The sequence below is a fragment of the Stomoxys calcitrans genome, chromosome 2, assembly GCF_963082655.1.
Source record: "Stomoxys calcitrans chromosome 2, idStoCalc2.1, whole genome shotgun sequence".
NCBI lineage: Eukaryota > Metazoa > Arthropoda > Insecta > Diptera > Muscidae > Stomoxys > Stomoxys calcitrans.
In genome coordinates, this window is record NC_081553.1 from 91706450 (window position 1) to 91732183 (window position 25734).

General features: G+C 37.3%; 1 protein-coding gene and 1 long non-coding RNA gene across 3 annotated transcripts in view; one reads left to right on the top strand and one right to left on the bottom strand.

The window, feature by feature from the left end:
* LOC106089089 (probable serine/threonine-protein kinase DDB_G0282963) overlaps positions 1 to 25734 on the bottom strand; it is a 535104-nt gene that overhangs the window by 362034 nt on the left and 147336 nt on the right. The window lies entirely within an intron of this gene.
* Positions 2889 to 3672, top strand: LOC106089122 (uncharacterized). Its single transcript, XR_001221553.2, has 3 exons — positions 2889 to 2934; positions 3110 to 3170; positions 3260 to 3672. It is a non-coding gene; the product is annotated as an uncharacterized LOC106089122 (long non-coding RNA).

Consider the following 25734-nt stretch of genomic DNA (forward strand, 5'->3'; position numbering starts at 1 on the left):
TGCCTTAGGCCCTTCGACATCTTTCTTCTATTTGGCCCTGATCGGTTCAGATTTGGATATAGCTGCCATATAGACCGATCTCTCGATTTAAGGTTTTGGGCCCATAAAAAGCGCATTTATTGTCCGATGTCGCCGAAATTTGGGACAATGACTTGTGTTGGGCCCTTTGATATTTGTCTTCAATTTGGCTCAGATCGGTCCAGATTTGGATATAGCTGCCATATAGACCGATCTCTCGGTTGAACAATGACTTGTACTTATAAGCATTTGGTCTAAATCGGATGATATCTATAGAGCTGCTATGTGGCATAAGGTATGCATTTTTCACTGGATTTTGACGAAATGTGGTTCACATATATACCCGAGGTGGTGGGTATCCAAAGTTCGGCCCGGCCGAACTTAACGCCTTCTTACTTGTTTTAAAAAACAAGTTGCTATACACATGCGGATACAACCAATTGTTTGCAGTTTCGATTGGTGATTGATTATCATTTTACTTCAGGGATTACTGTCCAATTATTATTAGTTGAATTTTGTTTTTTTTTTTAACTGAAGCCTGACTTTGAACAACTGTCAAACGCATTACATCTTTCAGTAAAATTGATAACATAGTTGCCGAAAAGGATCATTAATGGCATTGTTGGTTATATAATAAGAAATTTGCAAAAGATCAAAATATCTGATAGGCCTGATAGAAACGTTAAAGAAAATTCGACTCAAAAGAAAGCAGGAATCTATTTGACCATGAATTAATTTTGTCAAAAACGCAATGTTTAGCATGGTTCTACGATTTTTTAATGTAGGAAGCTTTATAAGATTTAATCGGTACTCATAAGAAGGTAATGAACTTCTATCCCACTCATTTTGACGGAGACAAAATTATAAAAATTGTTTTTGAACCGACTCTATCAAATCAGAATAAATATTGTAGTACGGATCCCGTACTCTAGATTACTTCTGACTAGCGACGTATATAAGTTTTTAGTCACAGAAAAATCATTTAGTTCTTTATTTCAGCGTCTCATGAAGCCAAGAGCACCACGTGCTTTGTTTACAACCATTGAGATGTGTTGACGGAAGAAATCCAAGGTCTTTAAAGCTATATACTACTTCAAGTTTATTGGAACCCAAAAAGTAGAGAGATTAGGTTTAAGAGAGGTTATGCTTGAAAATGATATGTGTTTGCATTTGGAAATATTAAGTTCCATAATGTTCTGGTTGCACCATTCGTAAAGAGTATCAAGGTCATACTGACGATAACACTGTTCATCAGAGTCTCTCGTTGATCTGAAGATCTTTACATCATCCGCATACATCAAAATATTCGAGTGCTTTAAAGTAAAAGGGAGATCTTTTCTGAACAAAAAAAACAGCAAAGGGCGAAGATGACTTCCCTATGGAGCGCCTGAAGAGACAACGTTTGATTTGGAAACTGCAGTTCCATATTTAACTCTTTGAGAACGTTCAGTCAGATATGATCTGATCCACTTTAGTAAAGAGGGACTGAAACCAATAAGGTCTGTTTTTCTTAACAGAAGATTGTGGTTGACTTTATCAAAGGCTTTACTAAAATCGGTATACATTTGTATCCGTTTGGTAGCGTTCCCTGAACCCATCGTTGACCAAACAAGTAATTTCTAAAATATTTGATATCGTCGATTTCGATTTACGGAACCCACGTTGGTAGGGAGACAATATAGAAGAGACTTGATGTGAAATAGTGTCAGTCTGAATTTTCTCTAATAGCTTTGGTATGGCATTCAAAATTGAAATGGAAATGAAATGGTCTTATAGAAGATTGCTTCCACAATTCCGGCAGATATCCATGTTTTAATGAACTGTTAAAAAGTGTACAAAGGGGATATGAAAGTTCGAGAGCGCAATGCTTTAAAATGTTCGATGGAATTCCATCTGAACCAGGATTAAAAGTTATCTTCTGTGACCTTAAAGAGGATGAAACTACACAGAAAAAAAGTGTTTCAGAATTTAAGATTTTTCCTTGTTCGAAGGATTTTGTGAGTTAAAAAACGAAAACATCAAAATAATGATGCTATCTTATAAAAAAAGTTGCTATACACATACGGATACAACCATTTGTTTGCAGTTTCGATTGGTAATTTTCAAGTACTACGTTTTCGTCAATCTTAGACACGTCTATAAAGGCTGAATTGTTCATTGTGTATGGATATGTTCCACATAAATCATAATAATTACCTAAGTAAAAAGCAAAAATGTCGGCAGTGCTTGAATCGTTATCAGCTATTTTAGCTTTATATCTAAGAAAGTTCGGTAAACTATTACAACGGCGCTTTGAATTCACAAATTTGTAAAAAGATTTAGGATTTGATTTCAATTGGTTTCTAATTTCATTCAATTAACTACCATATGATAATTTGTTGTCTTTATTATATTCACATCTTACTAAAGCATACTTCAAAATGTCAGACCTTGGCCCTGAGCGTTTAAACCTTTTATATAATTTATTCTTGTTGTTCTTCAGCCTAGAAAAGATCGGTAGTATTCCATGGAGGACCCGATGTGTTGCAGATAAAATAATGTTTCTTTTTATGAAGGCAGATGGCAAAGTACAATACCAAATTGATTTACAGAGTATATTGGCAACGTTCAATACTAATAATGGTTATCATGGTATATATTAATTCAAAAGTAAACTATGCCTAACTTTCAAAAAATTGGACGGAATTATATTGGGCGAATTTAAGTTTATTTGTTTGTTTGGGCGAAGATTATTTCGTTTTTAGTTTTTTTCACAGTGTACATTCAATATTGTCATTTGAGTTAAGTGAGTGGTCGTTTCGATTATTATACTAAGCGAATACCAAGTTCTAGTGTTGATATTCTATTACCTCCATATAACCTTGTGCCATAAAATGCAGCGATTCATATGAGCGACAACTTATATTCCACCAGACGGTAGACTTTATCTCCAATTTGTGTTTTTTTGTCGAATATTTTTGTTTGTTGTATTGATAAGCATGGTGTAGTTGCTATTTTTTAACGTCCCCCCTTTTGCACGCCTTTTGTACTTTAGTTGTTTGCAAAATTTGCAAAAATAATTAATATTTTTTTTTTTTTTCTTGATATACAGAGACTCAACTTGGAACTCTCGAGGCTTTGCTAATGTTTGGGCGCTCAAATGAAGTATTAATGTAAAGTGAGTGTGTGTTTAGCTCTTAGTTCATTGAGAATTTCGATTTATTTATGTAGCTTTAATGTTTCGTTTTCAATTAATTGCCAGATATCTTATCAGCTTCAAATGTATGATAGTGCAAAACCGCAGAAAGTAATATAAAAAAATATATAATTAAAGAGCATTATGGCGATAAGATGGCGAATCCCTAAAAGCGATGACGCCATACTATGGTAAAAAAAGATGAGTAAATATATCAAGTATTTCCCAAAGGAAGTGAAACCATATTAAGAATAAACAGAATAGTGGAACTATATAATAATGAATTCAAATGTTATGTTTAAAGTTGTCCACTTATTTATGATGGATTATTATGAGAAACAAAACTTTAAGATATAATAAATCAAACAAAATTAGGGTATTACCTGCGGAATATTAATTTGATAATAATGGTAGAATGTTGTATACTATCTATTCAGTCAAGTGGCAACCAGCATTATTATAAATTTGTAGACTAATGATATACTTTTTCAAGTATTATATTCTATTATGGTGATACAAACATTTTAAGTTTTGAGCAAAAATATTTTGAAGAGTTTAATTACCAGATAAAAAAAAGAACCAAAACAAAAAAATTGGTTTGCGTTAGTAAAATTTTTATTAGACAATACATACGTTCTATTGTATAATTCCAGTGAAGTGTTCTCCGGAATGAAAGAAACATACAAAGAATTTTAGAATTATACTTAAGTTAAGGGGTTACAAACATTTTAAGTTTTTGCGCTGTGGGACGCGTTTCGTATTTGGTTGGAAGACTTTTCAACCATATTAGGTGTGATGGCTTCAAGAACCTTGCGTTGGTATGTTGTATTTGAAATGTATTAATTACGAAAACGCATCAATGATACAATTTCCACATAAACCACGCTCGACAACCCTGTTTATTGCTGTACTTTTCCCAATGCATGTATTTTTGTGTAATGACAGATATTCTTCCTTCTTCCGTACTACACATGATTTTGTTCATCTGTTGGAAGTTGTATTGATGGCTTCGAACGCTAAGACAACGGCAATAGCTCTCGCTGTTGCCCCGTATGCCCTTGTTCGAATCCTGGCCGGGCTCTGCCGAATTTTTAATTTTTGAAGTTTTTTGTCTAAAAGGGCGAGATCATTAAATTTTACAATTTTTGTTTGTTTCTCTTTCGAGAAAAGCTCAATGATCAGAGATGGTGTGTGTTGCTATCTTTGGCTTTTCTTTTCCATATGCATCTCCGATCATTGAGCTCGTCTCGAAAGAGAAACAAACAAAAATTGTAAAATTTAATGAACTCGCCCTAACAGGCAAAAAAACTTGAAAAAAAAAAAACTTGGAGGCTACCTTAGCGCAGAGGTTAGCATGTCCGCCTATGACGCTGAACGCCTGGATTCGAATCCTGGCACGACCGTTAGAAAAATTTTCAGCGATGGTTATCCCCTACTAAAGCTGGCGATATTTGTGAGATACTTTGCCATGTAAAAACTGTTTCCCCAAAGAGGTGTCCCTCTGTGGCACCTCGTTCGGACTCGGCTATAAAAAGGAGGTCCCCTATCATTGAGATTCTGGCCAAACTAAAATATTAGCAGACGGCTTAGGAGTGAGAGCAGAGACAACGGAGCACATGTTGAGGCTTTTGATGAAAACCCATTTTCCACAGCATACGAAGGGACCCACGGAGACACCGGAATCTTGGAATAATGACGTTGATCGAAGGTTTATAATTACGGAATTTATGATGAAGGAATCCTTGAGAAGCTTCAAACCATTTAAGTCTTCCGGACCTGACGGAATATTTCCGGCATTACTACAGAAAGAGGTAGACTATCTGGCGCCTCATCTGGCTACTATTTTCACAGCGTGTCTGGGATTTGCATATATTCCGAAAGCCTGGCAGGAGGCAAGGGTGGCTTATACCCAAGCCCAGCAAGGCAAGTTATGCGACACCAAAGACCTACCGACACATAAGCCTTACTTCCTTACCGACCCATAAGACTTATGCCTTAGAACCATGGAACTTTATCATGGTATTGAGGATGCCATGATAAAGAGTAGAACATCCACCGAACCGCTCAAATACAAACAGCATGCCTATGTCAAGGGAAGGTCGGTGGAGACTGCCCTGCACGAGCTTGTGCATAAAAAAGAAGAATCCTTCGATGCCAAAACGTATACCCAGGCGGTATGCATTGACATCGAGGGGGCTTTTAACAATGTGCGGACCGACACTCTGATCTAATCCTTAGACCAGTACTGGGTGGACCCGGTCCTTAGAGACTGGATAAACCATATGCTAAGGAACAGGTGGATAAATTGTGTGTCCCATGGCATAAAAATAAGGGAGAAAGTGGCACAAGGCTCGCTACAGGGGGTATTTTATCGCCATTCCTATGGGTGACCACCATAAATGACCTATTACAAGAGACGGGTTTCTACCAGGTAAATATCCAACGATTGGGTATTTATTGGGTAAATACCCAATAACCTGACCCCTGCCTGACCATAACACGATCCTGTAGGCGGAGATCCGGGCTATCACGGAATGCGTGAGGTGGTGTGGTGTTAGCGTGAGGACGTTGAGTGTGAACATCTTTACGGAGAGTAAAATGGCCATAAGAGCAATAACAATCTGGACGGTATGGTCACGAACAGTCTTGCAGTGTAAGAAGACGATTAACACCTTCTCTGAGGGTGGCACAATCCGCATTGTTTGGAAGCCGGGCCATAACGGATTAAGAGGGAATGAAAGGGCAGACAATTTGGTGGTGAAGGGCCAAGGACTGTCTTTAATAAACTTGGTTAACCCGATGCCTTTTTTGGTCGATGCAGTCCGAGTTTAGGAAGTGGGCGTTTAACATTGAGGAACAGCGAAACCGTCGGTAGGACGGCGGAAGTCCTATGCGCTGATCCGAATCGTGAGAGGTAGAGGCTATTACTAAAAGGAAGTAAGACGGAGGTGAGTATAGCTTTTGGCATCATAACGGGACACATATGACTACGAGCTCACTTATGCAAAATCGGTGTGGCAAGTGATAGCATTTGTAGGGCATGTGGGGAAGATGATGAGATGTTGGAGCATTTCCTATGTCATTGTCCGGCATTTAGGTGGAGACACAATACCAGACATGAACCAACTTAGGAGCTTGGCATGGAAAACAATTAAGAATTTTGTAAGTAGCACGGAATTCTTAACTAAAAATCTCCTTTTTCGAGGTTAATTTTTAGAGCGCACAATAAGCCGATTACTGGCTTAGTTGTTTGTCCATAGTGGCATGGGGCGGATTGATATTTGCACCCTCTTTTCAACCTAGCCTAATCCAAGTTAAGGGGTTACAAACATTTTAAGTTTTTGATCTTTAGACTAAAAAATTAGTAGAAACAGGTAAAAGCGTGCTAAGTTTGGCTTCTGGATTCTGCTAAAATATGGAAGCTATATCTTGTTATAGACCAATTTGGTGTCCTACTACAATAGAACACTATGTGCAAAATTTCGAAATCGGACGAAATTACGGCTTGCAACGGTTCAAGAAGTCAATTCCGGAGGTCGGTTTATATGGGAGCTATATCAGGTTACGGAAATTGCGGCTTGTAAGGACTCAAGAAGTCAAATCGGGAGATCGGTTTATAAGGGAGTTATATTAAGTTACAAACCGATTCTAACCGTACTTGACACAGTTGTGTGAAGTCATAACAGAACACTACATTCAAAATTTCAGCCAAATCGCACAGTTGTTCAGCACAGAAATCTGACGAAAATTGCGTCTTGCAACGGCTCAAGAAGTCAAGTCGGGAGATCGGTTTATCTGGGATGTATATCAGGTTATAGACCGACTTAAACCGTACTTGACACAGATAGTGGCAGTCATAACATAACATTATGTGCAAAATTTTAGCCAAATCGGACAAAAATTGCGGCTTCCAGGAGCTCAATAAGTCAAATCGGGAGATCGGTTTATATGGGAACTATATCCAAATCTAAACCGATATGACCCGGCAAACCAGAGCAGTTCTGGCTCAATTACGTTCCGCCAGATGCAGCCACCCCAACTCCTACAGAGCAAGAATTGATGCCGACGTGCAAGATGTATGTCCCGATTGTAACCAGGGACCGCACGATACACTTCACCTGTTTAACTGCCCGGCCAGACCCACTCGACTCAGACCCAGATCCCTGTGGATGCACCCCATCTTAGTCACAGAGTTCCTGGGTCTTGACACTCAACAGGATCTAACAGACGAAAGATAGAACACAATAAACTGCTACAGCAACATCAACAACCTACATCGATGTTAAGTATCTGTGGAAAATGTCAAGCGGCTTGCTTTACGCGTTCGACCGCTATATACTCAGACTGTTGAGACGATGAAGAATATATATACTTTATGGGATCATAGATCAATATTTCGAGGTATTAGAAATGGAATGACTGGGTTAGTATACCCCATCCTATGGTGGTGGGTAAAAAAACTCACCAAGCTGTTCTAGAAAAATTGTAGCTTCAGTAAGGTGGTAGGTAAAACGAACGGTAATCTGTAACGGTATGGTGTCTTGATTATCGTAGAGTTCTTAGATTTAGATTCTGATCAGAGACATTGGTTTGCAGGTTCTATGGTAAACAAAATTGTCCAAGTGCTACTGAAACTTATTCGGGGAAAGCATTGCAATTTTTAGTTCAGCTATGGATAATGATAATATGATTAGTTGCAAATGCTATCGGAATATCTTACACCCTTTGAGGATACATTTGCAGTTGCTAGGATTTACTGATCCTTTTCGTGCAGAGTATCAATCCTCTTCATAGAGTCTCATCTTCAATTATTTCGCTGGGTTAATTAAATGTTGGACATCCTTTGCCTTTAGAACCATAATCAAACTATCTACAAAAAAGGTTATATATAGTCTTCTACATACTTTAAGAAACCTTTCTTTTACTCCAATCATCATAAAAAACTCAACATTTTCAAATACAAAAGAAAAAGACAACTTTTCGAGCTGAAAATAACCACTTAGATTATAGTTTATGTAGTACGCCTAAACACAAAAAAATATATGTTTGTTAAGTCTGATGTCGTCACTTCTTCAACCTTTAGCACTCTCTGACAAACATTTTATTATTGATTTTGTAATAAACTAGACTGGCTTCCGTTAGTATTTTCAATTTTATTATAAAAGCGTGCAACATGTCAGAGCAAAGGAGTGTTGCAGTTGCTACTGCTGCTGGTGATGTTGCATACAGCCCCATCGACATCAAGCAATTGTTGTTGTTTAACACTGGATCACCAGTTGCAGAGGAGAACATTTTAGTATTTTTTTTTTTTGCACACAAAATATTTATTTTGTACGAAAATTTTAAAAAGGCGTTAACTTAGTCCACACCATACAAAACCATAACCAAAGGCTATAATTTTCCTTACAACACCATTACGAATAGACCACAGAGTATGGCCATAAGGCAGGAGGGCAGAAAGCCAGGCAGCTAGCGACTGCATCTATGCTAACATATTTTAGCGGCTGCATCATCGCCGTCATTATTTCATAGCGTCGGCGGCGTTATACTGGCCACAGACAGATAGACTCTAGGTTATGGGGTGTCTATTGAAAAGAAGACAATGCTAAGGTTTTTCTTTTTTATATTCTCCACATTCTATTCGAGTTCTACCGCAGATTATACGAGAATAAGAAGAAGACAAGAAGGAAAATCAAACGGTTTTACCTTAATAACTGTTAACAATAACTTGAACGGTTTTGGCCTTTGGAATATCGGCCAAGCAGAACCACACACAGAGAGAAAGAGCGTCAGTAAGCGATGAGATATTGTAAACCAGTAGTGGCATGGACAAGGCACAGTGGGATGATACTCAAGTACAAAAATGGACAAAATTAAAAATCCTTGTAGAATGTAATTAAAGAAAATCTCACAAATTTGGTATTTGGAAATTTTCGATGATAATTCAATTTTAGTAAGAAGTAAATGTTTCACCAAAAGTATTGGGCGAAGTTAAAAAAAAAATATTTTGGAACATTTAAAAATGTTCTACTTTAAAAAAAAATTAATATCCTTTATATCAAAATTGAGCAACACTTCTCATAACGATTCGGATGAACTATGATAGTTTAAAAAAAATTATGATAAAACAAAAAAACAATTTAATCAAAAAATCGAGAGAAATTATTATACAAAATATTAAAATAAGAAAATAAAAAATTTTATGAAAAAATATTTCAATTTTAATGATTGCGCTTCGTTTGTTTGGTCACAAAATTATTTGATTAGTTTATTGGATTTGTGCTGCCAGCTTAGATCAATGTGGTTTCTATTATTTCTATTAAGAAAAGCAAAACTACCAAAAAACTTTAAAGAATCTCCACAATGTGATGTGCTTAAATTTACAGTGCAAGGTACAACGAATGCGATTTCGGCCTTATCAGAGGGTTCATCAGATTGCTATGCCCCTAAAAGATTGCATACTCAATAATTAGTGAGCAGTGCAATGGTAGAAACATGCCTTTTAAAAGAATTATTGGGTCTTGTTAGTCAAATTTTTCTCATAGACAAGATCCAACGTATCTTTCGAAAGGCATGGTGGCATAACAACCTGATGAGGCTCCAGGCAGGTTCAAAATCGCGAACATTATATATTTAAGTACATCACATATACACGACTCTTTAATGAGATTTATTATTTTTCTAAATTCGAGAAACAAGAACGAAAACACATTGATCTAAGCTAGAAGTACGAATCGAAAAACAAATTTAAAATTTTTTATAATAAACTAACCAAACCGGGCCCACTCCGCTGTGCCTTCTCTAACTCTCTAATATTTTTTTAGAATCGGGACACTTCGCCCTAAATGTGGATATCGAATTCGTAGCCCATGTCCGCACATGACGCTGAACGTCTGCGTTCAAACATCGAGAGAGAACATCGAAAAAAATTTAAAGCGGTGGTTATCGCCTCTAAATGCTGGCGAAATTTGTGAGGTACCAAACCATGTCGTACCCCAAACAGGTGTCGTACCGCGGCACGCCGTTCAGGTTTGGCTTTAAAAAAAGGTTCCCTATCACTGAGCTTAAACTTGAATCGGAAAGCACTCATTGATGTGTGAAAAGTTAGCCCCTGCTCGGTTCATGGGCAAAATTAAACTCTAGTCCCAAATGCATTTCTTTTGAGTCCTATATTACCACTTTTGAAATGTCTGGGTGGGTAGGCCACCCAGACACTTTACCCCTTTAAGTAACTTTAAGCCTCGGGCTCCACTTTCAAATACATTTTATATGAGCCCCATATTGACATGATCGCAAAATAAATTTTGTTTGAGGGTGGAGCGGACCCCAGAGTCTTTGTCCCAAAAATGAGTATCAATTTCGATCTCTATTACCAAATAGCTTTTATATAAGTCGCATATTGCAATGGTCGGTAAATACGTCCGATTAGGAAGGTATTTTGGGGTGGGGCGACCCCCAAACACATGGCTCTTCAATTGAATATCAAATTCGTTTTTCCCTCTCAAGCTCTTTTCGTCCCTTTATTGTCGTGATGCAAAAATGTTCTTAAATTAAATTTTTTGTCGAATTCGGGAGATTTCTTTGTGATAAAACTGGCAGTATACCATCTTATATCGAATTTTTAAAGTTCAGTTAGCCAATAGTCTTCATTTCTCCTTTTGTGTCTCTTCCCCACTGTGCCTTGTTCCCTAAAGAGTTGCAATGTATGTGGTGGCACATTCTTTGTGGTAGGCAAAATAGGCGCTGCCATCAAAAATCGTCTGGCTTAGTTTTATAGATGAACCGGAAAACTTGGTTGGTGGTTAAATTGAATACCATTTATGTTCGCCAAGGGCAGACAACTGAAAGAATGCGTTCTTAAGCATTAAACCCCAATCACACAACGACAAAGAAGTCTTCTTCCATTACATTTAAGTACCGATCATTTTTAATCAGTTTTTTTCTTTTCTTCCAAGTACTGCTAAGCTGAACATCTGTTCGTGGACTACGCACTAGGGTTTGGTGACACATTTTTGCTATGCTCTATGAGATGGGCTATAGATTTAAAAATTCAAGCCTACTTCATTTGAAGGCATTCATTCTGGTGTTTACCGTTTTAGGTTCATCATATTTCAATTACGCTCATTTGGCTGCACGTTACCCCTCGTTACAATGAAAATTAAGTCAAGGTTTGCTGTGAGCAAATGAAGTTTTTTTTTTCAACTTACTTAATTTACTGTAGCGAGTTAGTTCACTTTTTCTGTCATCTTTTTTTTCCACATTCATTGTGACAATAGGTTTTAAATTACATCCGATTAACAATAGTCGCTTTTTTATTAATTGTGTTGTGAGTTGAATCTGTGTGTGGTTGTGTGTGTTGGGGGATCTTCTTTTGTAATTGGACCTCATTTTGAAATGTTTAGCACATCATAATGGATCATATAGTTGGTGAGGGGGAGAGGAGGGGTAAAATAAAATATATCAGAAGCGGAGAATGTCAAACACGTAGTTTAGGTAAAATAAAAGAGGCAGTTTGATGTAAGACTCATACAGACAATTTAAGACCACTGTGTTTCGATAGATCGATCAAAGCATTTGGTGAGAATCAAACCTGGAACCCGAGCAATGGTAATCTAAGCTCACTAAAAACTAATTAACCAGGAATTCTAACTTATTGTAGTTGGAATTGTAACAAATTCACTGTGCAACTTAAATTTCAACAAAATTTTTGAATAAAAATCCAAATTTACCAAGGAAATGGAAAATAAAGAAATTTTTGAAAAATTGATAATTATTGATAATCAAAACTACGACTGATTTTTGAACTTGGGGACAAATGTCTAGTCAGGCGGCCTCGCTCCTAAAACTTCCCTAACCGACAAGTATGCCGATCGATATAATATTTGGCAACAACTGGAACTTAAAATCTTCCCTGTGAAGAAGTACGGAGTTGCACTTAATGATCATGTTCTTGTAAAAATGTGAAAATCAAATGACATTTGCAATTCAGCATTACTTGTTTGCATACCTTTACAAGATTTGTGCTGATAAAAGCACAAAGTTAGTCCTCTCTTTTTCAAAATCAATCCATTTAGCTACAAAAATCGTGGGCAACACAGGATAATTGCGAGCACCACACAGACTGGAACTTAAGCTCCGACTTGTGTGGTGATCATTGGGATCACGGGAAGTTTAGATGAAAGCTAACGGGCGAGTTCCGACTTGTGTGCTGTTCATTGCCATCACGGGAAGTTTAGCTCAAAGCTAACGGGCGAGTCCACAGCTTGCGTATAGTTAAAGGCTTTGTACTTATGCTAAGTAGCAGCATATGCAGCCGCGGGTAATTAGCGGCTTCGACAGGAGAGTCTCATTGAGAGGCCGGGTGGCACCGGCTCTTACTTAAGTACTGAGTGCCCATGATACTCGAAGTAATAAGGCTTCTGCTACTAGGTTAGGCACGGCTATAAGTGGGCGTCAGACCTTGAAGCAAGCTGCTCTCGACATCAAGGTATACATATGCGAACTCACATAATCCCATGCGGTTGGGGCGCTGCGCCAGTAACTCGGACCCGGTAAACTTATCAATTACTCGGAAAAAGCAAAGGATAGGTTAGGTTGAAAAGAGGGAGAAGATATTTTTCTGCCCCATGCCACTAGAGACATACACCTAAGCCAGTAATCGGCTTGTTGTGCGCTCTAAAAACTAAAAAGTAACCTCGAACAAGTAAGAGTGTGCCAAGTTCGGCCGGGCCGAATCTTATATACCATCCACCTCTTTTTAGGCAAACAAAGAATATTGAATCTTATTCAATATTTAACTGTTATGCTATTGGAGCTATATCTATTGTTGTTAGTTATAGCCCGATTCGGACCATAAATAAATGCTGAACATTGTAGAAGTCATTGTGTAATATTTCAGTTCATTCGGATAAGAATTGCGCCTTGTAGGGGCTCAAGAAGCAAAATCGGGAGATAGGTTTATATAGGAGCTGTATCAAGCTACTGATCGATTCAGACCATATTAGGGCATGCGAGAAGCCGTTGTACAAAATTTCTACCAAATCGGTTGAGAATTGCGCCCTCTAGAGGCTCAAGAAGTCAAGATCCCAGATCGATTTATATGGCAGATATATCAGGTTGTGAACCGATTCGAATCCTACTAAACACAGTTGGTGGAAGTGATACCAAAACACTACGTGTAAAATTTCAGTCAAATCGGATTAAAATTGCGCCCTCTAGAGACTCAAGAAGTCAAGACCCAAGATCGCTTTATATGGCAGCTATATCAAAACATAGACCGATTTGAACCATACTTAGCGCAGTTGTTGCAGGTGATACCAAAACACCACGTTCAAAATTCAGAACGGTTTATATGGCAGCTATATCAGGTTGTGAACCGATTCGAATCCTGCTAAACACAGTTGGTGGAAGTGATACCAAAACACTACGTGTAAAATTTCAGTCAAATCGGACGAGAATTGCGCCCTCTAGAGGCTCAAGAAGTCAAGACCCAAGATCGGTTTATATGGCAGCTCTATCAAAACATAGACCGATTCGAACCATACCTAGCTGCAGGTGACACCAAAACACTATGTGCGAAATTTCAGTAGAATCGGATGAGAATTGCGTCCTCTAGAGGCTCAAGAAGTCAAGACCCAAGATCTGTTTGCATGGCAGCTATATCAAAACATGGACCGATTTGGCCCATTTACAATCCCAACCGACCTACACTGATAAGAAGTATTTGTGCAAAATTTCAAGCGGCTAGCTCTACTCCTTCAAAAGTTAGCGTGCTTTCGACAGACAGACAGACGGACGGACGGGCGGACGGACGGACGGGCGGACGGACGGACGGGCGGACGGACGGGCGGACGGACGGACATGGCTAGATCGACTTAAAATGACTTGACGATCAAGAATATATTTACTTTATGGGATCTCAGACGCATATTTCGTGGTCTTACAAACAGAATGACGAAATTAGTATACCCCCATTCTATGGTGGAGGGTATAAAGAACTTTTTGTTTAGGTTTGACTGTTAATTTTAGAATACTAAAGCCTTATAAAAGGCAAAAAAATCTAAGATTGAAAAAAAAATTTTTTTTTTTTTGCTCCACTTAGTTACCATTATTCCAAAAATTTTGACTTTGATGAGCCATAACTATGCACTTAAAAAACGTAGCACCCTTTTTAAACATTCATTTCACAGGCTGAACTCTGATCTATCATATGCCGTTTAAGTAATTCAAATACTCGTATTTTATTCTCTTCAAAAGATATGATTTTTACAGCGAAAAATCTCAAACCGCGCCACTGTCCATCGTCTGAACCCCGTGGCGGATAGTTTTGTCTTTTGTTGTGCTTGCTTTTTTGCGTATATTTTTTTTGGAGACCACCGCAGCTTAGCGGTTAGCATGCTCGCCTATGATGCTGAGTGACGGAGTTCGAATCCTGACGACAACATCAAAAAACTTTTCAGTCTTGGTTATAGCTTACTATTTCTGGCGACATTTCTGACAAACTATGCCATGTTAAAACTTTTCCGCAAAGAGTTGACGGCGCGCCATTCGGACTCGGCTTTAAAACAGAGATCCTTAATGGAACGTTTAAGAGCAAATTTGTAATATGCACTGTCGGAATACACATACCAATTCCATAAGAGTACTTTCAGAATTCGGTTGGAATTGGATTAGACAGTTCAGAATGTACATCAGAATTCAAAAAAATGAATTCCACATATCGATCAGTAATCGATAGGACTTGTCTTCTGCACATCCGTATTCATTAAGACTCAACATCAGAATTCAGTTAGAAGTATTAACGGCAGGACTTGTCTTCTGCACATCCACATTCATTAAGACTCAACATCAGAATTCAGTTAGAAGTCTTAACGGCAACTCAAAATTCCCTTCCGAAATTCCCATTACATTGGTTCCGAATTCTGTAAGCATTCTGTCAGAAGCATTAGATTTCTATATATTTTTCATTAAGAATAAGGGCAGACTTTGGATCCGAATTCGGATGGATTTTCCGAGTGCCGTACAGACTTCTAAACGTTTTGTTCGCTGGATGGTTCCGAAGCATGGGCACTTGCGAGGCAGTTCTTGGACTGTTTACAAGAAAGATCCTTCGTAAAGTTTATGAACTAGTCTGCATTGATGGAGAATATAGGCATCGTATAAACCACATGCCTTATGAGATGTATGACGATGTTAGCATAGCTAAATTTTAAAGAATGAAGGTCATAAACGAAGAAGTTCCTGCGGAGTGATCTTTTGAGGGTTAACGCCATGGTAAACGCAAAGAAGAAGAACAAAACGGCGATGGAAAGATCAAGTGGTGAAAGACATCTGGAAACTAGGTGTCAGAAGTGGAGAAGGAGCGCAGAAAATCGATGTGTTTATGATTATATTCAGAGTTCGTCTTGTAGGACAAATGTTCTGTCATAGGGAATAAAACTTAAAGTTAGTATCTATATCCGATACATTAATTCCTGAACGAACATGTCTTGTTACTCTCCCCTGTTTTCAACTTTCCAGCACTACGTCTCTGCCAAACTCAAACAACATTTTATTCGCACACATCGTAGTTATTTTTAACACACCTCCAATGACATTGTATGGCTATTGTTTTTTTCTTTTCAGTTTTGTTTTTTAGAAGTCTTTTGAAAACTAAAGCACATTCCATAAAAATGTATGCTCATCATACTTACATAACAAGCGTAATGAATACCCTCACTTTGGTAAAAAGGTACACACCAAAAAAAATTGTTGTTGAAATGAAGCAACTTACCCTGAAAAGAGAAGACAAAAGAAATATGGAAATTAGCAAAAACATCCAAATGAGTTAACTCACAAAACTACAACACAAGCAAACAAAATGTAAACCGTTTTGTATGGAGATTCGTAAGATAGTGAACAATTCTTGAATGAATTAATTCAATTCCAACTAATCCAAACGAGTTTCATATCCGTATGCTGCTGCGCGGAGACACACCTCATTTGCTATCTAATGCGTTTTGGCGTTATTGCCATGAAAATCTTCATGGAGTATAGGCCATATTCAATTACTTCCTTAATTTACAACATTTTGTTGAGTTTTTTGTTTTTTTTTTTTTGTTATCTTACATTTTTTCTGTTTTTGTTTTTTCGTTCAATACCAATGAAATTTGGAATGTAAATATTGTCGTCTGCTGCTATTCAAATGAACTCCTCAATACTAAGTGGAGGGACGGACAGACGCGTTTTATTTTTTGCAAACTTTAGAGAGTGGTCTCAAACAAAGCTGCAAAAAAAAACACTCTCTAACATTCAGCGTTGAATATGCAAATTACTTATCGCCACATGTAAATTCAAAGTGTTTACTTGATGTTTTAATGTTTTTTAAAGAAAAACAACAACAACAAAATTAAACGGCGAAAACATTGTATAAACGCTACAACAGCAAATTTGTTGATAGGGGAAAAAAATAATAAATTTTGCAAGGGGTACTTTCGACTTGAGTCAGATGGTGTCAACCTTGCTGAAGCAACTCCTTAAAAATCTATATATATATAGAAGAGTTGCGTGACTGACTGTTCATTGCCCAAACGGCTAAATCTAGAATCATGAAATTTGGCACGAATGTTGCTATTGGGTCATAGACACGGCAAAAAAGTGGATTTGGTGATATTCGTACGTTTAGGCACTTGAAAGTATCAAATGGAAGGGCTAGAATTATGTTGTTAGGCTCAAAGAGCGATTTGAAAAAATAAGGTTTGGTGAACAAAATTTAGAAAACTCGTACAGGAAGTGAGAGAAATAGTACGTTTAGTACAGCAATTGGTACTATTTGGTACTTTTTATGTAAATTGAACTAAACTCTGAATTTTAGAACTTAGGTACTATACGGCAACCTTAGTTGGGTGACTATTATAAGAGTTTTTGGATATTTGTACATTAAGTTACTAAAAAAAGTACCAAAAAGGTACGAAATGGGGGAACTTTGTACAGGGCGGATGGATGGAGGTAGAGTTGTGAAATTCGACTTAAACGATATCTGGTGCAAAATGATGAGGGTGATAAAAAAATTAAAAAATTTTACTGGTAACGGGAGAAAATGTACATTTGGTACCGCAATTGGAACCATTTGGTACTTTTTTTTATAAATTAAACAAGCGTTCTGAATTTAAGAACTTAGGTACTATATGGCAACCGTAGTTCAGTGACTATTATACGAATTTTTGGAAATGTGTACATTTAGTTACAAAAAAATGTACCAAAAAGGTACGAAATGGGGGAACTTTGTACAGGGCGGATGGATGGAGATAAAGTTTTGAAATTTGACTTAAAAGATATCTGGTGCAAAATGATGAGGGTGAAAAAAAATTAAAAAATTGTACTGTTAACGGGAGAAAATGTACAACTAGTACCGCAATCGGTACTATTTGGAACTTTTTTTGTAAATTGAACTAGAGCTCTTAATTTTAGAACTAAGGTTCTATATGGCAACCTTAGTTAGGTGACTATAAGAGTTTTTGGAAACTTGTACATTTAGTTACAGAAAAAAAAGTACCAAAAAGGTACGAAATGGGGGTACTTTGTACAAGGCGGATGGATGATGGTAGACTTTTGAAATTTGACTTAAAAGATATCTGGTGCAAAATGATGAGGGTGAAAAAAATTAAAAAATTGTACTGGTTACGGGAGAAAATATACATTTAGTATCGCAATTGGTATCTTTTCATACTTTCTTCACAGATGGAGTTAGAGGACTGAAATTTAGGTAAAACTAAGAATTAAATGATGAATGACTAAAAAATCTATTCAAAATTCGTACATTTTGGTACCAAAATTAGTAATATATAGTACGTTTTTACAGATGAGGGCAAGAGGTCTGAAATTCGGCACGAATGACTACTACTATGATAGGTGACTACGATATTTTTACAATTCATAAATTTCGGTAACAATATTGGTACCATTTGGTACTTTCTGCGCAGATTGAGCTGGAAGTCTGAAATTAGACATATAGCTATATCCTAGAAGTATATGATGGGCAGCTATATAATTTTTTCACAATTCGAACATTTTGGTACCAAAATTGGTACATTCTTTATAGATGGAGCTGGAAGTCCGAAATTTGGCATGTAGGTACATCTAAGAAATAAATGATAGATGACTAAATGATCTATTAACAAGTAAATCGTGGTAAGTTCGGCCAGGCCGATTCTTATATACCCTCCACCATGGATCGAATTTGTCGAGTTCTTTTCCCGGTATCTCTTTTTAGGCCAACAAAGGATAAAAGAAAATGATTGCTATGCTATTGGAGATATATGAAGTTCTGGTCCGATTCGGACCATAATAGAATTGAATGTTGGAAACCAAAGCAAAAGTCATTGTGTTAAATTTCAGCCAATTCGAGTAGGAATTGAAGCCTTTGGGGGCTCAAGAAATAAAATAGGGAAATCGGTTTATGTGGGAGCTGTACGGGCTATAGACCGATTCAGACCATATTTGACACGTATGTTGAAAGCCATAGGAGAAGCTGATGTTCAAAATTTCTGTCAAGCTGATGTTCAAAATTTCTGCGGCCTCTAGAGGGCCAAGAGGTCGAGATCCCAGTTAGGTTAATATGGCAGCTATATTAGGTTATGCACCGATTTAGTTATTGGTAGTCAGAAAAAAACACGTCATGCTAAATTTCAGCCAAATCGGATAATAGTTGCGACCTCTAGAGGCTAAAGAAGTCAAGACCCCAGATAGGTTTATATGGCAGCTATATCAAGTTATGGATCTATTGAACCATACTTGGCACAGTTGTTGGAAGTCATAAGTGAACACTATGTGCAAAAATTCAGCCAAATCGGATACGAATTTCGCACTCTAGAGGCTCAAGAAGTTAAGACCTTAGATAGGTTTATATGACAGCTATATCAGGTTATGGACCGATTTCAACCACACTTAGCACACTTGTTGGAAACCTTAACAGAACACTTCGTGCATAATTTCAGCTAAATCGGATAAGAATTGCGCCCTTCAAGCCAAGAAGTCAAAATCCAAGTCGGTTTATATGACAGCTATATCAAAACATGGACCGATTCAGCCCATTTACAATCCCAACCGACCTTCACTAATAAGAAGTATTTGTGCAAAATTCCAAGCGGATAGCTTTACTCCTTTGGAAGTTATCGTGCTTTCGACAGACAGACGGACGGACGGAAGAACGGACATACGGAGAGACATGGCTGGATCGACTTAAAATGTCATGATGATCAAGCATATATATACTTTATTGGGTCTTAGGCGAATATTTCGAGGAGTTGGGAGCAGAGGGTATAAAAATTCGTACATTTTGGTACCAAAAGTGGTACCATTTTGAACTTTCTGTTCAGATAGGGCTTGGGGTCTATTCACAAGTCGTACATTTTGGAACCATTGAGTACTTTATGTTCAGACGGAACTATAGGTCTGGAATTCGGCATATAGGTACAACTGAGAAATATATGATGAGTGGCTACATGATCTATTCACCATTCGCACATTTTGGTACCAAAATTGGTACCATTTGATACTTTCTTCATAGAGGGAGCTAGAGGCCTTTAATTTGCCATATTGGTACAATTAAGAAATATATGATGGTTTGCTAAATGATATATAAATTTATCGCACATTTTGGCACCAAAATTGGTACCATTTGGTACTTTCTTTACAGATGCAGCTAGAGGCATGCAGGTAAATCTAGGAAATACATGATGGATGACTAAATAATTATTTACAATTCGTACATTTTGGTAGCATTTCGCACTTTCGTTACAGATGGAGTTACAAGAAAAAATAATGGGTGACTAAATGATCCATTCAAAATTTGTACATTTGGTACCAAAAAGTGCAAAATAGTACGAAATAGCTTATCTTAGACTACAGCGAAAAAGGACTGTTAATATTAAGCAATTTGTCAAACATTATCGCAGTCTTGACAAAAATAGCACATGTAAAAGAAACCGTACCAATTGTGGTGTAAATGGTACCATGAAAGAATATATTTTTATACCCACCACCAAAGGATGGCGGTATATTCATTTTATCATTCCGTTTGCAACACATCGAAATATCAATTTCCGACCCTATAAAATATATATGTTCTTGATCTAAATATCGTGAAAATCTAAGACGATCTAGCCATGTCCGTCCGTCGGTCTGTTGAAATCACGCTACAGTCTTTAAAAACAGAGATATTGAGCTGAAACTTTGCACAGATTCTTTTTTTGGTCCATTAACAGGGTAAGTTCGAAGATGGGCTTTATCGGACTATATCGTGATATAGCCCCTATATAGACCGATCCGCCGATTTAAGGTCTTAGGCCCATAAAAGCTACATTTATTATCCGATTTTGCTGAAATTTGGTGTGTTAGGCCCTTCGATATTCTTCGTCAATTTGGCTCAGATCGGTCCAGATTTGGATATAGCTGCCATATAGACCGATCTCTCGATTTAAAGTTTTGGCCCCATAACAGGCTCATTTATTGTCTGATGTCGCCCAAACTTGGGACAGTGAGTTAGGTTAAGCCCTTCGACACACTTTCGCAATATGGCACAGATCGGTCCAGATTTGGATATAGCTGCCATATAGACCGATCTCTCGATTTAAAGTTTTGGGCCCATAAAAGGCGCATTTATTGTCCGATGTCACCGAAATTTGGGACAGTGAGTTAAGTTAGCCCCTTGACATACTTTCGCAATATGGCACAGATCGGTCCAGATTTGAATATAGCTTCCATATAGACCGATTTCTCGATTTAGGGGTTTGGGGCCATAAAAGGAGCATTTAATGTCCGATTTCTCCGAAATTTGGCACAGTGAGTTAAGTTAGTCCCTTCGACATTCTTCTTCAATTTGGCTCAGATCGGTCCAGACTTGGATATAGCTGCCATATAGACCCATCTCTCGATTTAGGGTTTTGGGACCATAAAAGGCGCATTTAATGTCCGATTTCGCCGAAATTTGGGACAGTGAGCTGTATTAGGCTCTTCGACATTTTTCTGCAACTTGGCCCAAATTGGTCCAGATTTGGATATAGTTGCCATATAGACTGATATCTCGATATAAATTCGTGGGCCCATAAAAGGCGCATTTATAATCCGATTTCACTGAAATTTGACCCGGTGACTTATGTTAGGTTTCACGACATCCGTTTCGTATATGGGTTAGATCGGGTTTTTTAGATATAGCTACTAAAGAGACCAATATTTTGTTATACATAATTGAACAATGACTTGTTTTTTGTAAATTTAGGTATCAAAACATACAAAATGGTATATATGGTCTATACAGAGTGATCTTAAGCTTTCAAAATTGGAATACAGCTACACCTTGGCAATATTTTTTTTTTGCAAAAACGTTTATTTAGGTACTAAATCAGCCGATAAATGGTCTGAAGCCCATAAAAGCCCTATTTATTACCCGATTTCGATGAAAATTGAAACAGTGGGTAGTTTTAGATCTGCCGACATCCGTCCCAAATATGGTTCAGATCTGACTATAGTTAGATATGGCTGCCATACAGACATATCTCCCGATAAAGGGTCTGAAGCCCATAAAAGCTTTATTTTTTATCCGATTTCGCTGAAATATAAAACAGTCAGTGGTTTTAAAGATATAGCTGTCTTATAGACCGATATGCCGGTTAAGGCTCGGATGCTCATAAGCCCGATTTTCTTGAAATACAAAAATTCAACATTGACTTATATTTATTATCAAATCCGTGCCAAATTTGGGTGCATAAATTATCCAATTTTCACCGGATTGTGACGAAAGGGGGTTTATATATATATCCGAGGAGGTGGGCCCGGCCGAACTTAATGCCTCTTTACTTGTTAAAAATTCTTTTAAAAAAGAGAAATATAAATATATGCATAAAATTATATAGCCATACAGGTCATTTCATAGTTTGTCATAGTCCCAACCCTTTAAAAACGCTACATAGACCACACTGTTGACAACAGTCATTAGTTTCTTACTTAATGTTAACCAAATAAGCAAATAATATAAAAATATTAACACACATCTATATTAAACTTTACATATGCCAGTGTTTATTTTGCTTCATCTTTTTTTTTCTATTTTTTGCAGATATTTTAAAACAATGTGGTGTAAGTGAGCCACCACTTGGCATGGTTGTTAGAAAATGAAAAGAAAACGATACTTGTAATCTGGCGGTAAGTTTGTCTTTTTTTCATAGCGAGCTTAAACCAACATTCAAAGTCCTCCATCACAAATAGAAACTAAAAATTAAAAGAAAAACCAGGTGAGGCCTGGGATGACACAAGGGGGGATAGGTAGGGAGGGCAGCAAGACTTGACATCACTACAAGCGTCTGGAGGAACAACTAAATTACACTTGTGTCCAATATTTTTTTTTTACAACCCAGGGAGAGCCAAGTAGGCAACAACTGTCCAACAACCAAAACAAATTTCAAAGTCGTATTTTTAGTTAAACCAGCAGTACTAGCCTGCCTTAGACAAGAAAAAAAAAGACTTTTAAAGATAAAAAATATATGTATATAGAGTTTTTTTCTAAGGAAAATTTTGTGTAATGCGCTCTTCTTACCGAGGGAGCTTAGATTAGTTCACAGCAAAAATACAAGAGCGACATTCAAAAACGACAACATAAATACTACGTAATACCTAGGCAAGTCGCTTTAAATATTGGCTTAGTTTGAATTTGCTATGTTTTTTTTGACTACGTCTACTTGCCGCCGCCACTGCTGTTATCTTGGAAAACATTAACAGCTGCTCAATAAATTCACGTTTTTAAGTTTTTCCAATAAAAAAAAGCCACATTTTAGAAGGAGCCTTTAGCGAAAAAAAAACAAACATTTACTTAGTCATGTTCTTTGGGGCCACAAAGAGACATCAGAAAAGTCTAACATTTGAGTACGAGTAGTATGTGGCGTAAAGTTTAAGCCTTAGCAAAGTAGATCACTTAAGTAAAGCGATAGCCCAAGTGCCATATAACCAACATCAATTGTAAGGCCTGCTTTAGTGCATATCTATTGAAAGGAAATTTGTCACACTCAAAACAAAAAAAAAAAAAAAAAACAACACCAAATGCTGATAATGCCACTGCAATGTGTATTGGGTGTCAGGGTTGGTCAAATGAAGTCCACGCATGCGTGATTGGAAAATGAATCATTTGAAGTTGGGCATAAATTTTCATTTTTCTAAGAAGACATTCAGATAAGGAAGTCTCTATGTGGCAATGTTTGTATTCTAGCGAATTTCTTAATATTTACAAATACCTAAATGATCATTAAGAATTATATGGAAATTTTGGAAAATAATCACATTCCATGTAAATATAGACAGCGTAGGAATATTATATAGGAATATACTATATACTACCCTACACCTAACCTACAATCATGAATTCGGGCAATAGATATATATATGAGAGCTATATCTAAATGTGAACCGGCTTTTTCAAACAGATCGTTTGAAAAATGTAGTTACTACGGCCATTTAAGTGGAAATCGGGCGATACATATACATGGGAGCTATATCCAAATCTGAACTGATTTTGATGAAATCTTGCAGATATGTTAAGATTAGCAACAAAACAATCCGTGCCAAATTTTGTGCAGATCGGTTGAAAATTGTAGTAACTGCGGCCGTTTATGTGGAAATCGGGCAATATATATATGAAAGCTTTATCCAAATCTGAACCGATTTTGATGACATCTTGCAGATATGTTAAGATCAGTAACAAAACAATCCGTACCAATTTTTGTGCAGATCGGTTGAAAATTTTAGTAACTACGGCCATTTAAGTGGAAATCGGGCGATACATATATATGGGAGCTATATCCAAATTTGAACAGATTTTTATAAAATCTTGCAGATATGTTAAGATCAGTAACAAAACAATCCATTCCAAATTTTATGCAGATCGATTGAAAATTGAAGTAACTACGGCCATTTAAGTGGAAATCGGGCGATACATATATATGGGAGCTATATCCAAATCTGAACCGATTTTGATTAAATCTAGCAGATATGTTGAGATCAGTCACAAAACAATCCGAGCCAAATTTTATGCAGATCGGTTGAAAATTGTAGTAACTACGGCCTTTTAAGTGGAAATCGGGCGATACGTATACATGGGAGCTATATCCAAATCTGAACTGATTTTGATGAAATCTAGCAGATATGTTGAGATCAGTCACAAAACAATCCGAGCCAAATTTTGTGCAGATCGGTTGAAAATTGTAGTAACTACGGCCATATAAGTGGAAATCGGGCGATACATATATATGGGAGCTATATCTAAATTTGAACCGATTTGGTTGAAATCTAGCAGATATATTAGGATTAGTAACAAAACTGTCCATGCCAAGTTTTGTGCAGATCGGTTGAAAATTGTAGTAGCTACGATCATTTAAGTGGAAATCGGGCGATACATATATATGGGACCTATATCCAAATCTGAACCGATTTTGATGAAATCTTGCTGATATGTTAGGATTAGTAACAAATCAATCCGTGGCAAATTTTTTGCAGATCCGTTGAAAATTGTAGTTACTACGGCCTTTGAAGGGCAAATCGGGCAATACATATATATGGGAGCTATTTCTTAAACTGAACCGATATTTACCAAAACCCAAAGCGTTCGTTCTTAAGCCAAAAAACTTACATGTACAAAATTTCATGACGATTAAACAACTGTACCTGTACCTTGATTACACGATTTTTGAGCTCATGTAATCAATTTGGAGCTATATCAAGTTATAGTCCGATTCGGACCATAAATGAATGCTCAACATTATAGAAGTCATTGTGTAATATTTCAGTTCATTCGGATAAGAATTGCGCCTTGTAGGAGCTCAAGAAGCAAAATTGGGAGATCGGTTCATATGGGAGCTGTATAAAGCTATTAATCGATTCATACCATATTAGACACGTATGTTGAAGGTCATGCGAGAAGCCGTTGTACAAAATTTCTTCCAAATCGGATGAGTGTTGCGCCCTCTAGAGGCTCAAGATGTGAAGATCCCAGATCGTTTTATATGGCAGCTATATCAGGTTATGTACCGATTTACGCCATACTTAGCACAGTTATTGGAAGTCATAACAAAACACTTCATGCAAAATTTCAGCCCAACCGGATGATAATTGCGCGCTCTATGGGCTCAAGAAGTCAAGATGCAAGATCGGTTTATATGACAGCTATACCAGATTATGAACCGATTTGAATCATACTTAACACAGTTGTGGAAGTGAATTGCGCCCTCTAGAGGCTCAAGAAGTCAATATCAAAACATGGAGCGATTAGGACCATACTTCGCGCAATAGTTGGAAGTCATACCAAAATTTCAGTCAAATCGGATGAGAATTGCGCCCTTTAGGGGCTCAAATAGTCAAGACCCAAGATCGGTTTATATGGCAGCTATATCAAAACATGGACCGATTCGGCCCATTTACAATCCCAACCGACCTGCACTATTAAAGTATTTGTGCAAAATTTCAAGCGGCTAGCTTTACTCCTTCAAAAGTTAGCGGGATTTCGACAGACAGACGGACGG